The sequence below is a fragment of the Crocodylus siamensis genome, chromosome 2 (assembly GCF_052110815.1).
Source record: "Crocodylus siamensis isolate JL-2025a chromosome 2, ASM5211081v1, whole genome shotgun sequence".
NCBI classification, from domain to species: Eukaryota; Metazoa; Chordata; order Crocodylia; family Crocodylidae; genus Crocodylus; species Crocodylus siamensis.
In genome coordinates this window covers 252,515,088-252,527,432 of record NC_143396.1, presented here as the reverse complement: position 1 = coordinate 252,527,432, position 12,345 = coordinate 252,515,088, and the positions used below count along the sequence as shown (strand labels likewise).

The window sequence follows — 12,345 nt, the reverse complement described above, 5'->3', positions numbered from 1 at the left end:
AAATATCCTCCTGAGGAACCAGAAGCTAAAACAATATAGATGTAAAAACATGGTAACTGCTGACACAAACCACAGGACTGAAAGGGCTGAATGGATCCAGCAAAGCACAAGTGATGGGCTAGCTTTCTTCCTGCAGCTCTGCTGATGCCCCTTAGTGCCGCCCCATGGGGACTTCTGCCTCCCTAGCAGTGGACCTCTACCTACTAAGCTCTTCCAGTGCTCCTCAGTCTCTTTGGGGGGAGAGAGCCTACTAAGCACCATCACTATCTCCCAGGGGCAGAAGTATGCATCTCCCTCAAGGAGTGCCATGCTGCTTTTCTCCACCAGGACCCATGTCTCTTCCAGAAAGGGCTGTGCTCGTCCCACCTGAAGCAGCTGTGGCTTTCATTCCTAGGGCAGTACACAGCACGTATTTTTTCCGCCCTCACAAGAGCAAAAAGGGCCAAGCTTCACAACAACTCCCACCCCTCTCTGCAGGATGTAATTAATTTCCCATTGCAGTGCCTCTTTCTAGTGGCTTTTGGCTCCTGTGCTTGGGATTTTCTCTTTCATTATTTACTGGGTGTCTGAGCTGCAGAGGGAGTCTGTGTGCAGTGATGCCTGTGGGGAGGGCTGGGCCCGGGCAGCATGTGCCAGGGTGGGGGGAGGGGGGGGTTGATCCACACAGCTCGCCCTGAATTCCCAGTTTGAAAAGCCCCTCATCTTCTCTGAAAATTGGCAGAATAATCTCTGGGCTGTGACCTGGGGGAGCAGCAAGCAGAGATACGAGCAGTATTGGGGGGGCTCACAGAAATCTATTAGTGTTCTCTCTCTGATTTCCATTCCTCTTGTCTCATTCTCCCTCCTCCCTCCCTCGATTCCCTCCCTGCCCGCAGTAGAAAGGCATCAGCTTTAGATGAAAAATTGCTTGAGGTCTATTCAGAAGGAGGCAAAGGAAGAGTCAGCCCCAGGGGCAGCCCGGGCCTGATTGAAAAATAAGTTAATTTCAGTTTGAATCGATGGGCCTCAGGCACTGAAATATCACGGGAAATTAAAGCAGCTGGTCCCCAGGGAACAGCGCCATTGACCTGCGCTAATTAATGCCATGGAGTTACCATGCGCCTCTCTGAGAGGCAGCCCCTCCCTCCCCCAGGACACCCCAAACACCTCCTCATTTAACTAATTAGACTCATGGAAAATTGGGTGTTAATTTGTTTAGGATTTTTTTCTCCCTCTCTTTCCCGGGAAGTACATGGCGGAATGGAAATGAATGGCGGGGTCTCGCTGGCAGATGGATGCTCGGGGTCACTCCGCAATCTTCTCCGACTTGATTGCTTGATTAGGTCGTTAGCACATTAAAAAAAAAAATTGCTTGCCGTCTGGCGCTGGCCTGATGAGTGGGATGAGGCGGGAATCGCCTGGGTAATTTATCTTTTTATACTGCAAAGAATTTGATTTCAATCTGCAGATATATGGAGGCGCCTTTGACACCTGTTTAACATTACAGAGCTGACAGCTTAACCCTCTGATGCCTCCACTGCCAACAGCTGTGGAGGAGCCATGCTCACTGCACCAGGGACAAGTGCCAGCTGGGCCCGAGGCTGGGAGGTGGATTTCCTGGGGGCTGGGGTGGGGAGAGGGTAATTCTGCAGTGAACTCCAGACTCTTGCCTTGGCAGGCAGGGACTGCTCCGAGGTAGAGTCCTGGCTCTTGCATGGTGGCAATAGTGCTCCCACCCAGGTATGAAGCACTGCTGCCAGGGGTGACTGATGCCTCCTGAGTCGGGGGGGTGGAGGCACAATTTGTGGGTGGGCCTGGGGGTGGCCCAAAAGCCCTATATCCACTCCTATACTTCTATGCTGTGGCTTAGTGCCTCCCCGCTCCCCACATGCTGCCAACCTGTGCAACAAAAAAACTGGCCTCCAACTCAGCATCGCTTCAGGATGGGGCAATCTCAGGGGAGGCATATGCCCCACCCCCCATTCTCCTCCTACCAGTCTCCTGTGCTGTCTTCACTGGAGATGGGTTCAGCTACTGGTGCAGGAGAAATTCAATGTTTGTGCACCAGCAGTGGACATTGTGCACCAGCAATGGACAAGCCTGGGTGCAGCAGGTGATATGGGCCAGGTTCTCCCAGCTGGGGACTTTGCATTGGGAAATGAAAAGCAGCAGCAGCTGCCAGGACAAACTCCCATCTTCTCTCAGCAGGAGTGCTACTGGGAATAAAGCAGAAGAGCCAGCTGTGCAGGGAGCTCCCAGCTGTCCCACCCAGCCTCTACCACCAGGGTATGGAAGAACACAGCTGTAGCAGTCCTACCCACTCCCAGCAGGGGGTGCATTAGTTCTGGGCTACTCTAACCCAGCCTCCCCAGTGGCAGGCACTTCATGGAATCACAGGCCGCTTTGTGCAGGATTCATGTGCAGACTGTCTGAACACTTGCAAACTCTTTGCATTTCCATTCTGATGATTCTATTTCTGGATTGTTAATGGCTCTTAATCCAGAGCCCTTGGCAAGAACCAAGTCCTTGTCTCCCTTTTGCCTGGAGAGCTCTTTTTGTGCCTGTTAGAACAGAGAGGAATCTTTGCTTGGGCACTAGCACGTTCTTTTCTCTGGTAAGCTTTTGCCTTTCACTCCTGGGATACTAGCTCCTCTTTCCTTAGTGCAAGGAAGGAGGTGACTGAGAGTGCTTAGACTGAGGTGGCAATGCCTGTTCTGGTTCTTTCTAACCTTCCAGGTGTGAATATCTATCTATCTATGCTCCACCACCTCTGACTCTTGATATAGTTACTATCAAAAGGCAACGCTTTCCTCCACTCTCCCCATGTCCTTATGCCAGGTCCAAGCAAGGTGGCTTTCCATTTACACTTTGGATAAACTGATACAGTTGCCTTTCTGTCCGCAGATATTACCTGTCCTCCCATGGAAATACCTTAAATGCTGCAAAATCTGAGGGAAGCTGACTGCAAATCTCACTTTGTGACTGGCAATTTAAATAACGTCCTTGTATTTATCTAAACAATTTCAAGGATGCATAGCTCTGCAGTAAATGAGTCCCAAGATTACCCTGGCATTTGTCAACAATTACCAGGCACTAGGATCAGAGCTGGCCAGAGATGTTCTCTTCTGAGAGACACAGCAAGTAGTCGATTAACTGTGACTTTTAAAGGTGTGTTACTATCCATGACCCCTTCTCTCTAGTACACAGACTCTTCATCACTCTTGTTTTTATCATTTTTTCTTTTCTTCCTCCCTTAATGCCTAATTCCTTTCCCTGTTTTTTTTACTGCTCCCCACTCATTCCTCTCACATCCATACCAATGCTTGTGAACCTGCCTTGTTTGCATCCATTTAAACCTTCTGTTGCATGCCTTTACTCACTTGCACACCTTTCATACCGTTCCTTAGTAGCCCAGTGAGGTAACTGCAGTCTGTGACATCCGCTAGGTGGCTCCATGCCTTGTAACTCAACCTGCTGACTCCAAGCATCCCCCTTTTCACAGCAGACAAGAGGAAGCCAATGCAGAAACAGCAGCAGCAAATTCTGCCAGCTGGCAAACCAATATTGACTGGGGCTGGTGGAAAATGTTGTGCGAGAACAGTCTTCTGTTGGAAAACAACTGATTCAATGAAACTGATATTCTGCAGGAATTAAATGTGTTTTATGGATAATTATCAAAGTACTTTGTTTTGAACGTATTGTTTCAATGTTATCACTTGTTATCATTGAAAATGATGAAATTAAAGCTCCTTGAAAAGGTCAGTTTGACATTTCTAAAATGAGAGCCCGTTAGCCATACTGGCAGGTAGACTGTGCAACGTCAGTGGTATCTTTATTGCATTATACAAATCCTCATTACTCACTTCAGTCTTCTCCAGCACCTACTGCTGGATAATATTTCTGATTTTGCCAAGACATGTTTCCTGTGCCTAAAGGACCAGCAGGAATTCTTTCTTGCAGTAATTTTAGCTTTGCGGCATAGAAACATAGGACTGGAAGGGGTCTTCTGGGCCATCAAGTCCAGTCCCCTGTGTTCTCAGGCAACCATTCACCAAAGTGTTTCCCAAAATTGTCACTTTAAACCCTCACACACAACTACATAACATGCTATAGATTAAAGCAGGCGAAACATAGGTCATGCCCAGCCACTGCCGTGAAACAGCAGTTAGCTATTATGTGATCAGAGGATCCTAGGAAGAGGATGATACCCCACACTACAGAAAGGAAGAACCTCACGGCAATGCCAATCTGACCTAGGGGGAAAATCCTTCCTTACCTCAAATTTGGTGATTGGTATAACGCTGAGCAGAAGAGAAGGATCCTCTAGCTAGGAACCTCTGAGTTTTCTACATACCAGCAGAAGCATCAATACATCCCCGTCAAGCCTCTGGAATTCTTTGGTCTAGGGAATTTGTTTTATAGACAACTGTGTAGGAAATTTCATTTCCTCACATTGAGTGAAATATTCCCAAACACTGTCCTTTATGTTTGACTATTCAGCTAGTAGCACAGCTTTCAGCATCAGTAGTATTTCTTCTGATCTTTCCTCTTTAGATAGGTGCTGATCTGACACACACTCACTTAGCACAGGGAAAAGGAGACTACATTTTTTTAAATTTTAAATTTTAGTTGTTTGTTTTTTTTAGTTTATATATATGCACCTACATGTGATGCTGACGGCTGCCTTAATAATCCAGCCAGTTAGTTTCTATTTACTGAAGAATGTCTGATGTTTTTGTGCAAAGTTCTCATAATTTTGGGGGCTTCTTTTGGATCAGTACATCTTGAGAGAGAGCTTCTCAAGGCAGAAGTTCACTATGAACACTTCATATCCCACTTATTGTCACCCAACTGTCTGTGTGCGCACCTCTGCAGTGAGCTAAAATAAAGAACCTGCCTCAAGAAACTGACAATTGAAAACTACCCTCAACATGTAGCTTATGGGGGATGGCTTTTAGTTATTGTTGTTCATACCTTTTGGGCAGATCACCTTGCAAAAGTTTCTTGGAAGACATTTGTATTAAGGAAGGATCTGATTGAAAAGGGAGAAATTGTTTACCATGCAGAGGTAGGGGGCGCAGGGTTTGAGGAAACAGGGTGCAAAAAGGAGCGGGGTTGGAATTAGGAGGGAATCTGTGGTTTAGGACAGACTGGAAATAGGAAAAGGAGAGAGGAATGAATGAACAGAGATGTAAATGGGTAGAACCGTGCAGAACCATAAGAGCATACGGGATTCAGAAGCAACCAAGGAAGAGCTCTATATACAAGGGAACCGCAAGTTCAGGACATGCCTCCAGACCCAATCTCCAGAATTACAGAGGCTTTAGAAGAAGACTGAAGGGAAAAGTGTTGGCCTGAGATGTATGGTCTAAATTAGCAGAAACCACAGCTCCTCAAGGCACACCAACCTCTTGCCTGTGAGCACTACTGCACGGTACTACTACCTAATATCTGCCTAATGCATCTTTCCAGATGGAAGAGACCTTGTCACTTTTGGGCTGCCTTTTCACAGCTGGGTTATACCAACTCCCTCCTCAGCTCCATCACTCTGAATAGTTACATCTTCACTGACATCTTACTACCAAGTGCTAGTTGCTGCATGACAATTACTTTTGCTTGATCAGTAGGTTATTATGCTGTGAATGCCACTCCCAGTATTCTGGTCTGAAAATGGATGGAGAAGATTGTATATATTGTATGGATGGACAGAAATTGAGAGAGAATTCATGGATACCAGGAAGCCTTGTACTACTTACTCACATGTTCACTTGGGAATAGCCAGAACTACATACATCTCTGGATCCAGACACATATGCTTAGCTGTGAGCAAATGGCTGAGTGAGAAGATTTCTAAAAGTCTACTATTTCCCTACCCTGTCTCTGTGTATGGTCAGTTACTGCTTCTTTCACCAGAGCCTCATACTGCTGCTTTTGGCTATCGCTACTGATATTCTTCTGGAACATCTAACAACACCAGACAATCCTCTATGTCATTTATATATTACTTCATTAGGAGCCAGGGTACTACAAATATCTGGGTTTTGAGATTGTCCCACAAATGTCTTCTCCAGACCCCTTCCTGAGATGAAGAATGTAGAGACAGGGCAGTAACTGGTGAGATCATTGACATCATATCCAAATGTCTGGAAAAAGCCTGATGACTGCACACTTAAGGACTATTGAAAGCTTGTCCCCCCTCAGCAAGGCATAATTGGGTTTCTGGAACTGTAAATTCTATGTAGCTGGGTTGAGAAGCCACAAGAAAAGAACAAGTATGGCCAATCTGGCAGATCACTCCTAGTACAGTACTGATGGAACAACAGAACAGTGATTGCAGAATATCTGGGTGTGCCCTCCAGTATGAGAGCCATTGAGAGGACAGGCAGAGAGGATCTGCTCCCAGATAAGGAGATTTTCTGTTGTCAAATTGTAGAGATCTGAGGTTTTCAATCTTAAGTACTCTCCCCAGGTATGAGAGAGTTGTCTTGTTTCTGTGCATGCTTTGCTAGGATTCAGTACATTTGGAAACCTGCCATCAACATGTAACAGGCAAATATTGAGAGGTCACCTTACAATCTTTGACAGAGATGGATGAGAACACCAACTGAATCGCTGTCATTGTTTTAGAGAGCAGAACTCCACCAGTTCTCTGAACCTGCTCCTGACCCCTGATAAGGATAGAAGGCTTATACTGACACCATGAATCTAGAGTAGATAGCACAAGCTTTAAGTCACAGAAAATATCTAGAGCAGTGGTTCCCAACCTCTTTAGACTCAAAGCACCCTGTGCAAAATGTCAGCTCTTACATTTCATTAATTTCTTAACTACAGAAAAATACTAGAGCAATTTTTCTGTTGCAAAGAACTCAGAAAGCCCACAGCAGGTCAGAATGTTTTTGACACTATAGATTCCTACTTGAAAACTTTGGGTTTATCCTGTGAATCACGTAGGTGTTTGCACATGTAACGGCACTAGTATTGCATGGCACTCTGTGGGACCCTTAAAAGGATATCATGGCATCCTTGTGTGTTGCAGCACCCTGGTTGAGAATCACTAATCTAGAGCCACAATATTGCCCCTTGTAACAACCCACACAAATATGTGTACCCAGAAGGCCTCATGATTAGATCTGCAAAACCCTGGGAAATGTGGGTGTTTATTTCACCATGTAAAGGGGACTACCATTGTTCCAGGATACCTTGGTACCATATACTATATCCCTGGTTAATACAAGGCTAGACAAGGTTATTTTTGCCTGTTTCCTTCTATGCATTCCAGCTGATAACTAGTTCTTATTACTATTAATGATGCATACCAGTAAATTGTTTCAGAAGAATTCTCTCATTTTGCAAAGGGAGATGAGACAGAATGTGCCCTGGTTATTTGCATTAATCATATTGGTTTGTTTATTCTATGAACTCCTGAACCACTGCTTGCAAACGAGAAATTTCCTTGATGTTACTCATGTGGTCGGGAATTAGAATGAGTAAAGGGATATTTTAAAGACTTGTTTCTAACAGCATCCATGCATAAACCAAATATAATGGAAGGTTTTACATGGGGCTGGGAATGTGACCTTGAAGCGCATCTTCCTTCCAAACCAGAGAAGATGCTTTTTTAATTAGTTTCATGCTGCATTTCCAAGCATTTTCCTTTCCTGGATCTTCAGCCTGGAAGATGAATAATTTTTACTTGTTGTGGTCACCAGATTTCATTCAGCATTTTTGACACCATGTTTCAGCAAAGACCTTTCAAGCAATACACCTGGTTGAGCAAAGGATGCTAGCCTAACAAACACATACATCCACTAGGGGGCCACAAGCAATTGTGTACACACAGACATATACAATGCAGCTACATGTGTATTTGAAAGCCCCAAATTACAAAAAAGAGATACTGGGCACATCTACATGAGACACTTGCTGCACGGTAGCCTAAGAAAAGTAGTGTGCTGGTCAAAACCCGTGCTATTAAGCTACTACACAGTGTTATTAGGCTACTGCACAATAACCGTCACCAAAAAAACGTGTGCTGGCTCTACTGCTCAGTAAATATAGGTAGTGCACATTCAGTTACCACTTCATTGAGGAAATATTAAACTAAATGTGCAGTAATTGTGGTGCATTAATGATTGCATAGATGTGCCCACTGCCATCAAGAGGTCCCTGCAGTCCACCTCATCAGAAATTCATAGCCAGTCTTCCCTGTTCCTGCAAGCATGCCAAGATTCAGACATTTTACCAGCTTTCTTCACTGATTGATAATATTGGTTTTAAATGTTATGTTTTATGTTGGACTGAATAAAAGCTCCTAAGAAGAAAGGGCCTCTGATTCTCTTCAATTAAGCAAGCAAGCAAGAAGGAATAACACACTCCACCTGACAGCCAAGATGACATGGCCACAGAGCTAGTGAGCTTTGCTGGATGGATTTCTCCCTTGCTGCTCTGCCTAGGTTGAGTATGTGCTCCCCTACCATGTGCATGCTGAGAATTCCCTGATCCACCTCTGCTCCCAACATCTTCCTGTCTAATCTGGTACCTTTCATTTCTGAGGTGTCCCACAACCACCTTAATCTAAACACAGCCTAAACAGAATTTCTGACAGTTCATCACAAGCTCTCTCCTGGCTTCACACTCTGTCAACATAGAGAATGACCAGTTACCCAGACTGTCAACCTCCAGTTTGATGCTCCATTTTATACCATTTCTAAGACTCCTGGCTGCCTCTCAATTCCAGCTACTAAGACATGTACTGATATATCAAACATCCCTCTTCTTGACTACTGCAACCTCCTCCTTTCATTGTCCCAGCTCAGCCCCCTCCATTCTGCAAAATGCTGCTCTAAAAATAATCCTCTCCTGCAGCTTTGAACAGGCATTTGCCTGTTCAAATGCCTTAACTAGAGTCCTCTTGCCTGGGTTATCAAATTAGGCATTCTTGTCCTCATATTGTGGGTCCTGGAGCAACTCAGGTCTTGCTTCCTCCTATTCCCCACTCCTCATGCATAGACATCTTCCTTTGTAGTCTTCCCCTTACATTCTCCTCCATTCTTGTCTTTGCCTTTTGTTCTTCAGCAATGCTTCTTATCTTGTGCACCAGTCAATCTGCTTCCCTCCCCTCATTCAAAACCCTCCTTAAAACACTTCTTCCACAAGGGCTTTCAATTATAATCCACTAAAATGAGAGTCATCAAAATAACTCAGCTGCAGGGATATTGATCCCTCTACCTCTATATCAAATGTGTCCAGCTGCCTTGTCTGGGTCTGATTTATATGGTAAATCCCTTAGGACAGGGACTGTGTCTTCCTCTTTGCACATGACCAAGCACACTGTTGGTGCTTGATAAATCAATAAATAATCATAATAATAGGGCAAGTCCTGGGCTGATCTTGATACCCTTTACATTTTCCTGATTGCTGGCCAGGGATACTTGGCTTTTAGACAGGTACTGGGACTTTTAAATGCCCAGGGAGGGATAAGATTTGACCTAACTTTGAAACTTCCAGTCTCCAGACTGCTGGAGGAGGTTGCAGCATTTTTATAAACGAGGAAACTCTTTACTGCTATCCATTCAAATGTAATGTCAAAATTATTGGCACTATTTATGGTGACATCACTTTCTATGGCAGGTGTAAAAGGGATATGAAGTTAAATGAGTGTAGTAAAGGTGGCACATGGCCTGCATGGCTGATCATGGGACTCATGACTCACATCATCCTTGTTGCTTTCCTTAAGCCATCATGAAAGATCCTCAAGCTGACTCTACGATACTGACACTGACATTGCACTGCAGGGCAAGAACCTTCCCTTCTGGCTCTGGAATTTGTTGGAACTGCACGTCTCTCACCTGTATCCACATATCATGAGGAATATCTACCAGCACTGCATCAAACAAACAATGATCTGCCCCTTTGCTCCAGAGGCTGCCACTTCCTGTTAGTAATCTGACCAACTACAGTCCCACCTGAAGGCTCTTCCTTCAGAGGAACATTACTAATAGTTGTTGCACACTAACTAATAGTGCCCCCGCCCCCCATCTTGCTACAACCTTTTTGATCCCTTCCAGGTATGTTTTAGACTGGCATGCAGACACAGCGGGTTACACTGATGGATTGTGGATGTGCTAATAAAATATTAAGAGCACCAGATATGCTGCTACTGTTAGATCTGGTAGCATCCTTCTCTCTGATCACCTGGTGTTACCAATCCATCTCTGGGAGCCTCACAGTGGTAGATGGAGTCACGCTAAGATGGCTTTTCTCTTTTTTCTTGGATAGACCCTACACAGGAGTGATAGATAGGTGACAGAACACACTCTCAAAAGTGACACCCCACCATGGTCAGTCTTGGTCATTTTGTATGGGAGGTTGCTAGAGAGACTGAGAAACAATTCCATCAGCATGCCAGTGATATCTAGCTCTTCTTCTCAGGAAGCATGGACAGGCTGTTGCTGAATGGTGCAGTGTCTAAAATAATTAGAAACCAGAATAGAAAATGTCTGGTTCAGGATCAAACCCAGAAAAATGTATGTGAGGCTGGTACGGTGTGGGGAGCAGTTCCTCTAGGTAGAAGGGCCACCCAAACATTAAAATGACTCCTTGCTGCTCATGGATATTAAAATAAGAGATGTAATTGGTGATATTTATGATTGCACTGAGTTAGAAGACAGTACCCTTAACTGCTGAAGCACAGTGATCCTTATCTCTCAGCTGATTTAGATCAACACACCTGATCAGCACATGCTTGCAGGAAAAGCATATCACACCAAAACCCAACCCTCTGTGCTGGCTACCCATCTAGTCCCAGATCTTCACCTAGTTCTTGACCATTTTCTTGAAACCACTATCCAAGACCCCATAGCAAAGCACTGTGTTCACCTGGAAGGCTGAGCAGAATAGAGCCTAATTTCAAAATCATGGGAGGAAAAACTTTCTCTTTGCAGAGTCCTCTGCTGTGCAAGTCCCTAACGCTGGAGATAAGGATAAGCAAGACTGTTGCCACTTCTAAGCCTTCATCATTGTGTTGTTTTCCCAGCATCCCAAGCAAGGGGACCACTGTAATCAAATAAGTGAGACACAACCCTGTCCTGAAGGGCTCAGACACAACACAAATGAGTTAAAAACAAAAGGAACTTGGAGGGTAATCCAGGATTCACCTTGACAAGTGAATACAAGTTACTACACAACCTGAGGAAGGGTATTTTTCCTACCAAATGATACTGACTGAGACAACAAAGTACTTAATAAGAGCAATAATTTGAAGATTATCTACCACGTAAGGTAGATAATCAGTTTCTGCTCCAGAACTTGATCAAAGTTCCTGCTTACATCAGTGGGCATTTCACCACACCAGGGAGGTGGATCTGGAGTCCTGGAATTTTGCTTAGGTACATAAATTATAGCCAGAAGTGGGATTCAGCCCCCACAAATGAACAAGTTTAATGGCTCTGTCCAGACAAAGAGACACAGCCAGCTTCAAGCACCTTGCAGTCTATTCTTTTCTGGTCACAGTATTATGGGTAACTCAGTGATCCTGACAACATTTAGAGAGAGGGTCCTGCCTAGAAATCTCTGCCCTGAGGACTGGACAGAGACTAGGGCACATCTAGGAAATTCTCCTACTGATTGCAGGTGAATTGACTGGAATTTTTGTAGCCCATGCAGGATAATCACCTCTTTGAGTGTAACCCGCTGCTTTGGACTGCAACCTACCTTCCATCCCTTAAGTGAGGGTCTGGAGAGCTCCTCTTCCCTTCATCCTACTTCCTTTCTTGAGGTCTCTACCTCACTGGACATAAATATTGAGTGGAGCAGAAGAGGGGGAGGTGGTTAGCAGCTTTAGTTCCTGAAAATCTCATTTTGATTATTTATGGTCTAAGGGGTGGCTGCCATGTTGATATGCTCATAGAATCATAGAAGTTGGGTCAGAAGGGACCTTGTAGATCTTCAAGTCCAACCCCCTGGATGAGCAGGAGAAAAAAACTGGGCTCAAATGATTCCAGCTAGGTAGGTATCAAACCTCTTCTTAAAGGCCCCCAGGGTAGAAGCCAGCACCACTTCCCTTGGAAGTTGGTTCCAGCTCCTAGCCGCCCTAACTGTGAAGTAGTTCTTATGGATGTCTAATCTAAACCTACTCTCCAACAACTTGTGCCATTATTCCTTGTCATGCCAGGGGGCGCTAGGGGAAACAAGGTCTCTCCCAAACCCTTCTGGTCCCCCCTAGTGAGTTTATAGATGGTCACCAGGTCCCCCCTCAGCCTTCTCTTGTGAAGGCTGAACAAGTTCAGGTCCCTCAGTCTCTCATTGTAGGGTCTGCCCTGTTGCCCCTGGATCGTGCAGGTGGCCCGCCTCTGGACCTCTCAATGT

General features: G+C 45.0%; 1 protein-coding gene across 2 annotated transcripts in view; it reads right to left on the bottom strand.

Annotated features, from left to right (window-relative positions):
* VSX2 (visual system homeobox 2) overlaps positions 1 to 12,345 on the bottom strand; it is a 31,058-nt gene that overhangs the window by 2,183 nt on the left and 16,530 nt on the right. The window lies entirely within an intron of this gene.